Genomic DNA, 15,039 nt, shown 5'->3' with positions numbered 1-15,039 from the left:
AAGAATAATATCTTTACTTCAATCGTTCGAACACATAAAGATATTGTTATTTAAAGTTCGGTATTTTGAGAGAATGTATTTTGACAGAATACACAAATTCATTAAAAGCTTATGACTGGTCGCCAACGGCCTTGCCGCAGTGGTAACCCTGGTTCCCGTCAGATCACCGAAGTTCAGCGCTGTCGGGCTGGGCTAGTACTTAGATGGGTGACCATCCGGTCTACCGAGCGCTGTTGGCAATTGGGGTGCACTCAGCTGTTGTGAGGCAAACTGAGGAGCTGCTTGATTGAGAAGTAGTAGCTCTGGTCTCAGAGACTGACATACGGCTGGGAGAGCGGTGTGCTGGCCACATGCCCCTCCATAACCACATCCAGTGACGCCTGTGGGCTGAGGATGACACGGCGGCCAGGCGGTACCGTCGGTATCGTCGATACCGTTGGACCTTCATGGCGTGTTCGGGAGTAGGAGAGTTTTTATGGTTGGTTAAGTAGATAAAGTATCTAGCTATACGGGAGCAGCTACAACATTCTTTGGTCATATTTTGTCTCATCCATCCATATAAGAGCCTGAAGCCAGTAACTTGACTGTGCAGGCTAAACTGTCGAGGAGTCGGGATCTAGTTTTCATAGAGAAAGGATGTGTCTGTAGTGCTTCTGACACTTTCAGTAAGATGTTCAATATTGTTTGTCGAGGAATGGTGTGATAGAGAACAGTATAAAGCGGAAATTATCATTAATTTCCGATTTGTATAGTTTTTCTGAGAGTTTCCCACGGTCGTTTAATGAACAAAGTAAGAGCATATGGACTATCAGACCAATTGTGTGATTGGATTGAAGAGTTCCTAGATAACAGAACACAGCATGTCATTCTCAATGGAGAGAAGTCTTCCGAAGTAACAATGATTTCAGGTGTGCCGCAGGGGAACGTCGTAGGACCGTTGTTATTCACAATATACATAAATGACCTTGTGGATAACATCGGAAGTTCACTGGGGCTTTTTGCGGATGATGCTGTGGTATTTCGAGAGGTTGTAACAATGGAAAATTGTACTGAAATGCAGGAGGATCTGCAACGAATTGACGCATGGTGCAGGGAATGGCAATTGAATCTCAATGTAGACAAGTGTAATGTGCTGCGAATACATAGAAAGAAAGATCCCTTATTATTTGGATACAATATAGCAGGTCAGCAACTGGAAGCAGTTAATTCTATAAATTATCTGGGAGTGGGCATTAGGAGTGATTTAAAATGGAATGATCACATAAAGTTGATCGTCGGTAAAGCAGATGCCAGACTGAGATTCATTGGAAGAATCCTAAGGAAATGCAATCCGAAAACAAAGGAAGTAGGTTACAGTACACTTGTTCGCCCACTGCTTGAATACTGCTCACCAGTGTGGGATCCGTAACAGATAGGGTTGATAGAAGAGATAGAGAAGATCCAACGGAGAGCAGCGCGCTTCGTTACAGGATCATTTAGTAATCGCCAAAGCGTTACGGAGATGATAGATAAACTCCAGTGGAAGATTTTGCAGGAGAAACGCTGAGTAGCTCGGTACGGGCTTTTGTTGAAGTTACGAGAACATACCTTCACCGAGGAGTCAAGCAGTATATTGCTCCCTCCTAGGTATATCTCGCGAAGAGACCATGAGGATAAAATCAGAGAGATTAGAGCCCACACAGAGGCATACCGACAATCTTTCTTTCCAAGAAGAATACGAGACTGGAATAGAAGGGAGAACCGATAGAGGTACTCAAAGTACCCTCCACCACACACCGTCAGGTGGCTTGCGGAGTATGGATGTAGATGTAGATGTAGAAAGTGAAAATTCCGTTTTCTACTATATTTTGCATGTGGTGCACTATCGACACCACGCCAGGCAGTCAATGAGAAGAGATTGGCAGTAACTCGTGTGACTGCCCTGCCAATCCGCGCCCGGCTCGAAGACACATCCACTCCTGTACATGTGAGCAGTGTCACCACCGTGCCAACATAAGAGAACGCCGCACCGACGCCACTCCAGTGGGATAGCAGAGTTCACTCGGTGCATTCGAAGCCTACAAGTTAGCCCCACCTCTCTGAGCTGTTATCTAAGGCGAACTTGCTTGAGTCAAGGAACTCTTGGAATACTATAGGACTTGCTGAACTGAAGTTTTGGTTGATTTTGGGGGAGGGACCAGACAGCAAGGTCATCGGTCCTATTAGGGAAGGACGGGGAAGGAAGTCGTCCATGCCCTTTCAAAAGAACCATCCTGGCATTTGCCTGAAGCGATTTACGGATATATTTGGATATTTGTGGTAAGTTCCGATGGGACCAAAGTGCTGAGGTCATCGGTCCCTAGGGTTACACATTACTTAATCTAACTTAAACTAACTTACGCTAAGGACAACACACACGCCCATGCCCGAGAGAGGACTCTCGAATCTCCGACGGGGGAAGTCGCTCGAACCGTGGCAAGGCGCCGAGACCGCGCGGTTACCACGCGCGGCCACGTTTTAGGGAAATCACAGAAAACCTAAATCAGGATGGCCGTCGTCCTCCCGAATGCGAGCCCAGTATGCTAACCATTGCGCCACCTCGCTCGGTAGTGTGAAGAGCATATTACGTTTGCTTCTCATTATTTTGCTCTCAGTTGCAGCACCCACCTATTCCTGTACTGATCCAGTATCGCAAAACGGCGTGGAATACCATGCAACCTTGATTAGAGACACTAATTCCTCCATAAGCAAGGATCTTTGTTTTGTTCTGGGTATTACAAGTAACTGAACATTATGTGAATGACTGTTATTTAACCGAATTTGTCGTGATTTATAATCGGAAGGTCTTCGTCCAACTTGACTGTTAGTGTTACTGTCTAGTACGAGTGAAATCAATAGTGATGGAATAGATGATCAGTAACATTTGTACTCTGAACTGTGTGTCAGAAACGTGTACTTGTTTATGAATGGCTTCGTGGCCGTATTTGTGACTTTTCTATTTGAAAATAGAGCACAGTTATTTTTTGAAGCTAATATTAAGCTAGTGATCCTGCGCCAGATGCATAGGAATAACTTACAGAGGAATGGAATCCAGGGACAGTCACCTCTAGCGCGTTTTCTTGACTCAGTTACATTAGTTGTCGCCCTAATTCAGGTCCCGGACTTGCGAAGCTTCTTAAGGCGACGAGCGTCGGTATGTCAGCCAGACTGGATGCGGTTTCCAACATACCATTAGGTGAATACCCCGCTCGTACCCAAGTCCTGCGTCATTTACACAATTCGCAAACATTTAGAAAAGTTTCGCTCACTTTGACATGAATAGACGCATACATTTTGGGTATACATACTTCGTAGTGCGGTGACGACAGGAACAGCATTCGGGCACCCCTTAAATTAAGCGTCCCAAGTCCGTTCATAACCAAGCCGAAAAAGAAGAAGTAGTTTGAGGCAAGTGAGGAACGAACTGGAAGACTCCGCAATGTCGTACACTTCTAGTGCCGAGCCTCATCATTATTACCAGTTCGCAGACATCACTTCATCAACGCATTTCCCTAGCTGTTTGTTAGAGGATGTGCATTGGCGAGGAGGGTACACGAGATCCATCAAAAGCATTTGGCAAGTGTTAGGGATTGTCCCCAGATAAAAGCGAGAAGGTTGTATCATGTAGATTTACATTGGGAACTGATTTGTGTTTTAATAGTAATTAAAAAGTGATATGAAAGTCGCTCTACTGGTAAATCCTTCCAGAGCTCCTACAGAATATACTTTTGGCAATAAGAAGAATCGTTTGGTTCATGCATAACTGGATCCAGCACATTTTATTCGCGTTGTTCGAGATACTCCAGGAAATATTTAGCACGACAGATGGATAAGTAAGCAGGATCAGTTTATGAACCTGCCTGTTCACGCGATATCTATCCTGTATTGTAAACTACGTTACACAAAAGGTTTACGTTTTTTGTTGGACAAACATACATGAAAAAAGACTTCCTAAAGGAGAGGATATACACTGAAGCGCCAAAGAAACTGGTATAGGCATGCGTATCCAAATACAGAGATATGCAAACAGGCAGAATACGGCGCTGCGGTCGGCAACGCCTATATAAGACAACAAGTTGTTAGATCGGTTACTGCTGCTACAATGGCAGGTTATCAAGATTTAAGTGAGTTTGAACCTGGTGTTGTAGTCGGTGCACGAGCGATGGGACACAGCATCTCCGAGTTAGCGATGAAGTGGGGATTTTCCCGGACGACCATTTCACGAGCGCACCCTGAATATCAGGAATCTCGTAGATCATCAAATCTCCGACATCACTGTGGTCGGAAAAAGATCCTGCAAGAATGGGACCAATGACGACTGAAGAGAACGTTCAACGTGACAGAAGTGCAACCCTTCTGCCAATTGCTGCAGATTTCAATGCTCGGCCATCAACAAGTGTCAGCGTGCGAACCATTCAACGAAACATCATCGATATGGGCTTTCGGAGACGAAGTCCCACTCGTGTACCCTTGATGGCTGCGCGCCACAAAGCCTTACGCCTCGCCTGGGTCCGCCAACACCGACATTGGACTGTTGATGACTGGAAACATGTTGGCTGATCGGACGAGTCTCGTTTCAAATTGTATAGAGCGGATGGACGTGTGTGGGTATGGCGACAATCTCATGAATCCATGGACCCCGCGTGTCAGCAGGGGACTATTCAAGCTGGTGGAGACCCTTTAATGGTGTGGAGTGATATGGGACCCCTGATACGTATATATACGACAGTGACAGGTGACACGTAAGTAAGACTCCTGTCTGATCACCTGTATTCATTCATATCCACTGTGCATTCCGACGTACTTGCGCAATTCCAGCAGGACAATGCGACACTCCACATATCCAGAATTGCTACAGAGTGGATGATCCAGGAACACTCTTCTGAGTTAAGCGTTAAACACTTCCGCTGGCTACCAAACTCCCCAGACATGAACATTATTGAGCATGAAACTTCCTGGCAGATTAAAACTGTGTGCCGGACCGAGACTCGAACTCGGGACCTTTTGCCTTTAGCGGGCAAGTGCTCTACCATCGGAGCTACCCAAGCGCGACTAGCGATCTAGCGATACGTCCTCACAGCTTCAGTTCTGCCAGTACCTCGTCTCCTACCTTACTGAGCATACCTGTGATGCCTTGCAATGTGCTGTTCACAATAGATCTCCACCCCCTCGTACTCGTACGGATCTATGAAAAGCCCTGCAGGATTCATGGTGTCAGTTCCCTTCAGCACTACTTCAGAATTTGTCGAGTCCATGCCACGTCGTGTTGGCGGCACTTCTGCGTGCTCGGGGGGGCCCTACACGATATCAGACAGGTGTACCCTTTGGTTCTTCAGTGTATTATCGTGTATAACTCGATAGTATATGTCCGAAGAATAACCGAAACTGACTTTTGGCCGACGAAATGTTAAAATTAGTCGTCCGCGCACTTTCTAAAATGTATGTCACAGTTTCATATTGTTTTAATAACTGTTTGAAAGCATATGTTAGCGTTAAAATTTGCAGTTTTTGACCACTCCCCAAGTTGCGTCGTGACTTTTAGTCTTAAGAATGTTTTGGAACAATGAATGAGGCCACAATGAAATGACGCACAAAATTATCACCTCCGTAGCCGAGGTCGCTGATCCTCGCCTGTGCAGTGGCACTCGATTCAGAGGTACCCTGTCTTGATCCTGCTGGAAGAAGTAATTTTTATCTTCATTATTTGAGCGATAACGGCAGGAGAACTGATGGACCTAAGGTTCCTGTTGATCAGAATTTGCACCATTGTCCTACATTAAATTCCGAACCTCTCCGCGGTGTCTCATGGTGTGATGACATGTGACACTGTTGATGGTGATCTGTATAGCGGGAGGGGTGTTGAGCCCGTCGGGCCTCATGGTGCTACTCAAGAGAAGGTTACGTACCGCCGCCAGGTTTCGCACATACTCTTTTCTCGTCGTCATACCATATAAACATGACACCACACTATTCACCCGCCCATTACAGTCACTCACACTCAATACATATACTCATTACCCAACAAAAGCACACCGCATGCAAATTGCTCAAGTATGGAGGAAGAAAATCCAGGTGGCTGATCAACCATTGAGGACTTCCGATTCAACAACGACTTAGGACTATTTCTTTCTACGCGTAAAATGCAGTTAAAACTTTCTAAAAACATACTAAATTATTTAGTTATGTATTGTGTCTGAAGATCAGGAAGAATGTTCGTCATATGGAACATATTCAAGAAGTAACTTTATTTAATATTTTTCATATAAGTTTTTGAGAAAAGAATGTCTTAATTCCAAAATATGCAGGGTGAGTCACGTATTTTGTGAACGGTTCCAGATATCGAAATGAGGTTTTCGGCAGTGGTAGTACGCAAAAGGGTTCGTACTGTGGTCTGTGATAACGTCTTAACTCTTGTATCGATCGAGTTATTGAAGCAAATATGAATTTTTAAATGAAGTGATATCCTTTTCTTTAGCGGCATCCGAAAGGCTTGAAAAGACGAGTATAATGATTCAATGCTTGTTAATTTTTACGTTCGAGGATCCTCGTATTCGTCGTTTATCGGAAAGTCATTTTTCCTTCCATATTCTTTGCATGCAGGTATGTACACCAATGCGAAGTTTGACATGCCAATTGTAATAGGCGAATCTCGAAGGATAACTGTCGCAACGGTACGGCGGTATAGAGATGTCTATCACGATCGTCGCTGTCCACCACGTCAGACAATTGCTCGAATTATTAGGTCACAAGTGCGAACGGGCAGCTTTAACGCCAGAGCATGAGGACGAAGGCTGCAACAGCAGAGCACACGAAGAAGCTGTTACAACTACAGCGTTTATCTATCCGCTCGGTGGCACGAGACGTATTTCCAAGGAATGTGGGACCAGCCAGCCGACTGTCATTCGTGTCTAGCACCGACATAAATTCCACGCTTATCATCTGCCACTACATCAGGCATTCAGAAGACGTAATTCCAGACGTCGTATAGAATTTTGTAGGTTTGCTCTGCAGTGCTTGGGAGACGACACTAACGTGTGCTCCTTACCGACGAAGCAACGTTTACGTAAGCCGAAAACCTGTTAATACAATAAACTATGACTGTAGAACAAAAGCAAACTATCGATTTTCATTTATTATAATGTTGTTCTACCAAGAACCGACGCAAGATTCAGTTAACATGAAGCACGGTAATGTAAATTTACTTAACATGCGCTATTGAGCAGTTGACAATCCACGCTGGCTTCGTCAGGTACAACACCAACTACCGTGGAGCATAAATGTTGCGGCGGTATAGGAAATTCCATTGTGGGACGTTATTTCATCCCAGCAGTGTTAAATGGAAATACGTATACACACTTTCTTACGAACTTTCGGCCTGTTATTCTGGAAGACTTACGACTGGATAAGCGACAATGTATGCGATTCCAACAATACGCCTGCCCAGCCCACTCTTTCTGTGTTGCAACACAAATACTGAATAAAAAGTTTCCCGTGAGTAGGACGGAATGCTTCAGCACAATGGTTGGCCAAATCCTTCGGTTTGATTCCTCTTGATTTCTTTCTGTGGGGAGCACTGAAATGTGTAGTATATTATGAAGCCCGAAGTACGGCAGAGAATATGCGCCATCGAATCGTCACAGCATGCAACGGCATATCTCTCGAACGGCGATTTAGCACATGCTAAAGTAAAGTGTAAAACTAAGTTCCGTTAAGAAAAGTATTTATTTTGTGGGTGACATGTCGTCAGTCATTCTGAATAAAGTGCTTGGTTTATTTAAAGTGCATTCCGTCTAATTGCAATTTGGTGTAGTATCTATAGGCACATTTGTCCAACAGTGGGGATTTTACGAAGCATTCAGCCATCTCCAGACAAAGAATCTAAGAAAGTTAATAAACCAGTTTATTTTTTCTGTGAATAGGGCTGTTTATCAGTATCAAGTACGAAAGATCAACGTTTCTATTTTGGCTTTGAACAGTATGCAACGACCGGGAGGATTTAAAAGGAAAACAGCCTGACGAAACTATAGTTGTTTCCACAAAAACCTGGACGCGTACACACATATGAAACAGTTTTCCTAAGCCCCATTTAATCCACCAGAAGCTACCGTATGCCGCAGATCCATACTCAAAAATCGTAACTGCTCTATGTCTCTTTCAATAGGAAATGAGGTTTTCTTAGTAGTGTAGGACTGTCTTACTGCATATAACAGCGGAGCCAGGTATGAGGGCTCTCCTTTACGGTCTTTACACGGCAATAGCGGACTCTGGCCGCAGTGCTTTCCAATTTTAGTACATTTGTCAGAGTATTTTGCGAATAGTTTCAAAACAAGCAATTATCGCATGGTACTTGACTTTTCAAACGCTTTCGGATGCCGTTAAAAAATATATCATTCCATTTAAAAAGGTTATACTTGCTTCAGTAACGCAATCGGTACAAGAGATAAGACTCCTTATCACACACCAAAATACTTGTCCCTTAGCGTAAAATCACTTGCCGAAAACTTCGTTTCGCTATCTGGTTCAAATGACTCTGAGCACTATGGGACTTAACATCTGAGGTCATCAGTCCCATAGAACTTAGAACTACTTAAACCTAACTATTCTAAGGACACCACACACGTCCATGCCCGAGGCAGGATTCGAACCTGCGACCTTTGAGCCATTAGAACCATTTGAACAAAAAAGTTTACGAAAAATCTACTTTCCAAACTTGAGTACTCACAAAATCCTAGGCAGTGTCAGTACTTTCAAATCAAATTTACAGCAGGGCCCAATGAAATAAGTGACTTGCAAGCGTTTAGTAGCTGTTGATGTTTGTTTAAGGCGGTCAAAATCGTGCTTATCAACGTCCAGTTAAGAAGCCTGTCACTAATATGAAACAGACCTGTTAATCATGATTGAGCCATTACCCTGTAACCGAATGAATGTTGCCAATGTTGTTTCGACTACGCTGCAGAAGTTTCACTGGGAAACCCTTACACATCATCCATACAGTCCCGATATCTCCCCATGCAAAAAAAAAAAAAAAAAAAAAATGGCTCTGAACACTATGGGACTTAACATCTATGGTCATCAGTCCCCTAGAACTTAGAACTACTTAAACCTAATTAACCTAAGGACATCACACAACACCCAGTCATCACGAGGCAGAGAAAATCCCTGACCCCGCCGGGAATCGAACCCGGGAACCCGGGTGTGGGAAGCGAGAACGCTACCTCACGACCACGAGCTGCGGACTCTTCCCACGCATTTCCGTTTTTCTGAGTCCGGAAGAATGACATTCATGGCCGTCGATTTGTTTCAGACGAAGAGATGTACGCCTGGGTACAATCATAGTTTCAGAGGAAACCGCAAAGTTTTTTACATAAAGGCATTGGACGTCTTCTCTCACAGTTATGGTGGTAACTCTTGAAATAATAAATACTTTACTTTTTTCCATGCGTCTCTTTTTCATTTGGCTGCCCCTTATATACCAATAATTTTTGCTGTCGTGCGGGAAGTAAACTTGAGTAGTAAGGAGTTCAGAATTTCTTTTTCGGTTTGATACTCTCAGTTTCAGGTCCTGTATCATTTAGGAGTGTCTGGACGCTAACTTTGGTCCCACTGTGAGCCTCTACGTATGACGAGCATTTATGTAGGGTTTTGAGATTCTCCTGTGCTAGTCATTAAAGGCTTCACTCTTTAACCTTTTTGACACTCAAATGCTTTTCTTTCAGTTGACGTGTCTCTATCTACACTGACAGAAAAAAATCGCGACATCAAAAAATAATCAATGTAGAGTAATGAAATTTCGGGAATGCGTTTGACTAGGCATCATATTTAAGTGATTTACATTGCAAGATCAGAGGTTAATGTAAGCGCGAGATAAGCCATTGCAAATCTCAAATGCTGATACATAAAATTACTCAAAGAATTTTGCAGGCAACTTTAATTTTTTTCTTAGTGGATTTTAGTTTCTTATCTGCTGCGAGAAATACACCCCTAATTCCCATTAGCTTGTCATTTTGATATACACTTAAATTTTTTTCAATAACCTCACTGCTACTAATTTAGGGATTTACCCACCCTGCAATTCCCAATCCTTTGGCGCAAGTCTAGGTAGTCATAGCTTAGCTTTTCACAGAACCTTCGAAACTCTGACCCAAGCAGTGAGCGAGGGGTCACGATCAGTTCTGGGGACAATGCTGCGAACTGTAAGCTTAGTTGAAATTTCGTGAGCAAGGCTAGTCTTCTCAACCTTCACTGTCAGTCACTGGAAAAATCAGAATATGACGACAGGCATCGTTGTCTCCAACGTGCGTCACAGTCTGAAGTTGATTGTGTCCTGTTCCTTCACTGGCAGACGGAATAGGCTCTTCAACTTGCTGAATCTGGTCTCAAGGCATACACACTGACTGTACATGTTTATCCTTCCGTCTCTTGCTGTCATTTCTCTAAGGGACAGCTCGAACTAACGAGAATTAACAGATCCCTACTCTTTCACACTTGCCTCCCCCTAACAGGAGACACAGCAGGCTTCCCAACAGGTGAAGTGTGTCTCACTGGCTCACTTTATTCAGATTCAGTAGGACACAGTATCGCAAACTTGTTGGATGCCTGAGTTACGTGTGGTACCTCGCTCCTCTACACAGGGCACTTAGACCTACCACTGACACAGCACTCAAGTCAAGTGGATGAGTGGTGGAAGAACCTGTATATCCTGTATAGGAGAAAGTATCCAGAGGACCAGTGAAATACAGTTTTCGTGAAAGAGAACAATTAATTTCTAACGTACAACACTTTCACACATATACACTACTGGCCATTAAAATTGCTACAACACGAAGATGACGTGCTACACACGCGAAATTTAACCGAGAGGAAGAAGATGCTGCGACGTGCAAATTATTAGCTTTTCAGAGCATTCACACAAGGATGGCGCCGATGGCGACACCTACAACGTGCTGACATGAGGAAAGTTTCCAACCGATTTCTCATACACAAACAGCAGTTGACCGGCGTTGCCTGGTGAAATGTTGTTGAGATGCCACGTGTAAGGATAAAGGTCGGATTGTAGCCTATCGCGATTGCGATTTAGCGTATCGCGACATTGCTGCTCGCGTTGGTCGAGATCCAATGACTGTTAGCAGAATATGGAATCGGTGGTACGCCGTGCTGGATCCCAACGGCCTCGTATCACTAGCAGTCGAGATGACAGGCATCTTATCCGCATGGCTGTAACGGATCGTGCAGCCACGTCTCGATCCTTGGTCAACAGATAGGGACGTCTGCAAGACAACCATCTGCATGAACAGTTCGACGACGTTTGCAGCAGCATCGACTATCAGCTCGGAGACCATGGCTGCGGTTATCCTTGACGCTGCATCAAAGACAGGAGCGCCTGCGATGGTTTACTCAACGACGAACCTGGGTGCACGAATGGCAAAAGTTCATTTTTTCGCATGAATCCAGGTTCTGTTTACAGCATCATGATGGTTGCATCCGTGTTTGGCGACATCGCTGTGAACGCACATTAGAAGCGTGTATTCGTCATCGCCATACTGTTCCCAACACCACTGCAAACGGATTTGTTAGGGTACAGAAATCAATGGTAGTCCTGGTAGTCCACGGAATTGGCGCCTTGAGCTCAGACCCCTTTCTGTGAGTCATCTGTTAATGGCACTTGTGATCACTGAAGCACCAGCTGCACGTCGCATCGACGACAGCGACGAACCAGGGGTTATGTGTGCCTCTGTGGCGACTGCTCGTTTCTCACGTCCTGTCGTGTCCCTAGATCGACTGCTTTCTTCCTAATGCTGCCGTCGGCCAGGTTTCACCCATTCCAGCCAACATCCTCTAATAGTAGCATCGCTTCTATTCAAATGTCGAGAGATTTGCCGATAACTCCAAACGGCTTCTTTGAGGCCAACTACACGTTCTGTCTCAAATGCTGACATCTGCGTGCATTGTTCAAGCGGCTGTCTTCGAGGCATAGTTACTGTCCAACTGAGTACAATGAATGAAATTCGCAATGACTTTATGCCCTGGAATCGATATGTCCCCTGTTTACAATCCTTGCCAGCTGCGCAGTGAACCTGTACTGCAACGTCGCACATTCACCAATCAGCCGCCAATGTTCCCAGTGTTGCATTTTCGTTTCGATGCATGTATGAATATGAATTTGCGACTAATTTGCATAACTCCTACGTGGTGCGTCGTTTTTTCTCTTAGAGTGTACACAAGATGATTCATAATTGAGAGCCAAGACTGACACGGGTGGAAGTGTGCGATAATAGGAGTAAAAACATTCCAGTTAACGTTGGTCTGGAAACGCGCCATCTCCAAGGTAATTGTAAATCTATATTTACGGGCTGCCGCTGGCTTCGGGATAAAATATTGTCCTGGTTAGCACACATGTATTTTAAATATTAACGTTTCGATTTAGTCTCCATGTACTTGGCCTCAAATTTCACTCATGACCCCTGGTTGAGGAATGTGGTACATTAATGATGTGGACCAGTAAGGGAAGTGTTGCACCTTGGGAACACTTTTCAGACTTTCGTCTCTAACCATCTCTGTAACAGAAGTTTACCTTTCCTTATTCCATTCTTAAATGACAGCATTAACTTTTCGTTCGCTGAGGTCTTTTTCTGAAATTACAAAAATTACTCTGGAAAAGTAAGGTTTTTTCCAAACGTGAAAAAATGTTCCAAGATATAACAAGGCCATGTACCTAGAAACACATATTCTATTGAATTTTAAAAGTGTTGCAACTGAACAAATCTTGTCAATACTCTATTTAATAATCGCTCTGTTACGTTGTTACTCTACTGCGTATCGGCCGTGCGGTTAAAGGCGCTTCAGTCTGGACCAGCGTGACCGCTACGGTCGCAGGTTCGAATCCTGCCTCGGGCATGGATGTGTGTGATGTCCTTAGGTTAGTTAGGTTTAAGTAGTTCTAAGTTCTAGGGGACTGATGACCTCAGATGTTAAGTCCCATAGTGCTCAGAGCCATTTGAACCATTTACTGCGTATCATTAAGTGAAAACGAATGAAGACGAAGAATTATTAAGAACCAGTTACAAATTAAAAACATTTTAAAATATAGGTTATTGAAAACAAACAGAAATTTCCATTTCGTAGACAGACGTTCTTCCGTTTCAAGGTAGAAGATGGTGCATGACCGACGAAGTATGGTGTAACTGTCCACACGTTACGTAACTAGTTTTAAAGTACATGGAATTTTGTTCACTATAAAATGTTATTCCCAAAGAATTAACAATGTCTTCAAAATAGCCGTAATATGTTAAACAGCAAATTAAAAATGTTTACAAATGCTGCAAAAAATACAACGTCATGTCTCTCAGCAAATACAATTGAATAAGCCGAGAACAGGTTGTGACAGTCCCTTGTCCACATTACTTCCTAGGAATACAATTCTCAAGGTACTAAAGTCTCCCTACATTTTACTGCTTATCGAAGACGGCATCTACCGTGCTAACGTGGTTCAAGATGGATAAGTTGAGCAGCGCCTGTTCCTTGGCCTTCAGGATCATCTGATATTAATCCTTGGATTTTTCTGTCTGGGGTCATCTAAAATATGGTGTACAGCACTTCGGTTGAGTTAAACACTGGACTCGCATTCGGGAGGACGACGGTTCAGTCCCGCGTCCGGCCATCCTGATTTAGGTTTCCCGTGATTTCCCTAAATCGCTCCAGGCAAATGCAGGGATGGTTCCTTTCAAAGGGCACGGCCGACTTCCTTCCCTGTCCGTCCCTAATCCTATGAGACCGATGACCTCGCTGTCTGGTCTCCTTCCCCGAGACAACCCCAACCCCCACTTCGGTTGATACAACTGAAGAGCTGTAGGAACTAACTGTACACTCTTGTCAATATTTACAAGACGATCCTTTAACAGATACAAGTGTACAGTAAACCGTAGCATTTAATGTGCAGAACTGGTATCATATTCTTGTGAAGGTAGACCATAGGTTAAATTTGAACCCAATTAGATGAGGACTTAATCGAAAAGTTTAAGTTTCTAATACATTTGCAGTAACGAAGTATCCTACTGCGGTCCGGGGCGTCTCCAGACACGTCTTCGGCCTGGAATCTCATTGAGAGGAGTAGAGTTGTCTTCAGTGATGAGTGCCGCTTCGAATTGAGCTCCGATGACCAGCGAAGACGTGTCTGGTGACGTCCCGGACAGCGGTGGGTTCCGAGCCTATCTGTTGTCCGTCATACAGCCCGACAACCAGGAATGGTGGTGTACCGTGCCATTGATTTTTACAACAGGACCCCTTTGGTTGTCATCCGAGGCACCCTTACAGCGCAGCGGCACGTCGACGATGTTCTACGCCCCGTTTTGTTGCCCTTGATGGCAAGCCATCCTGGGCTTACATTTCAGCAAGATAATGGCTGCCCGCACACGGTGAGAGTTTCTACTGCTTGTCTTGGTGCTTGTCAAACCGTACCTTGGCCAAAGAGGTCTCTCCCCACTGAGAACGTTTGGAGCATTATGGGCAGGGCCCCCCAATGAGCTTGGAAGTTTGACCATCTAACGCGCCAATTGGACACAATGTGGCGCTATATCCGTCAGGAGACCATCCAACAACGCTGCTAATCAAAGTGAAATCGAGTAACTGCTTGCATAAGGGCCAGAAGAGGACCAACACCTTATTGACTTTTGCTCAGTTTGTGAAGCTCCTTCTCTTGAACAAATCATCCAATTTTACTTTTTCTCTTCTCTCTTTTTGTTTTTGTTGTACACATACATTACATCTACCGATATCATTCCCGTTCGAATAATTCCTTCGTGGTGAGTGGTTTGTTTTGTCTTGGACTGTATTTGATACTTAATTCAGTGGCCGCTCATAACCACACATTCACAATTACTAACGACTCGTTTGCGGACCGGGGTGCACTGGGACGTTGTTACTTTTATTATCGTATACTTTCACTCTTGTCCTTTTTCAATATTAAAGACACTTCCTGCATATTTATATTCTGTGATGAACTGGCTGTACTAGGTCTTCTCATTA

At 44.2% G+C, this 15,039-nt stretch overlaps 1 protein-coding gene and 1 pseudogene across 1 annotated transcript in view; one reads left to right on the top strand and one right to left on the bottom strand.

The window, feature by feature from the left end:
- Positions 1–15,039, bottom strand: part of LOC124721738 (dihydropyrimidine dehydrogenase [NADP(+)]) — a 295,913-nt gene that overhangs the window by 220,320 nt on the left and 60,554 nt on the right. The gene's annotated exons all lie outside the window — the stretch shown is intronic.
- On the top strand, positions 122–239 carry LOC124723658 (annotated as a pseudogene).

Source organism: Schistocerca piceifrons, chromosome X (genome assembly GCF_021461385.2).
Source record: "Schistocerca piceifrons isolate TAMUIC-IGC-003096 chromosome X, iqSchPice1.1, whole genome shotgun sequence".
Classification (NCBI taxonomy): Eukaryota; Metazoa; Arthropoda; class Insecta; order Orthoptera; family Acrididae; genus Schistocerca; species Schistocerca piceifrons.
Note: the sequence above shows the minus strand (reverse complement) of the source record. Positions and strands in the feature narration are given on the sequence as shown.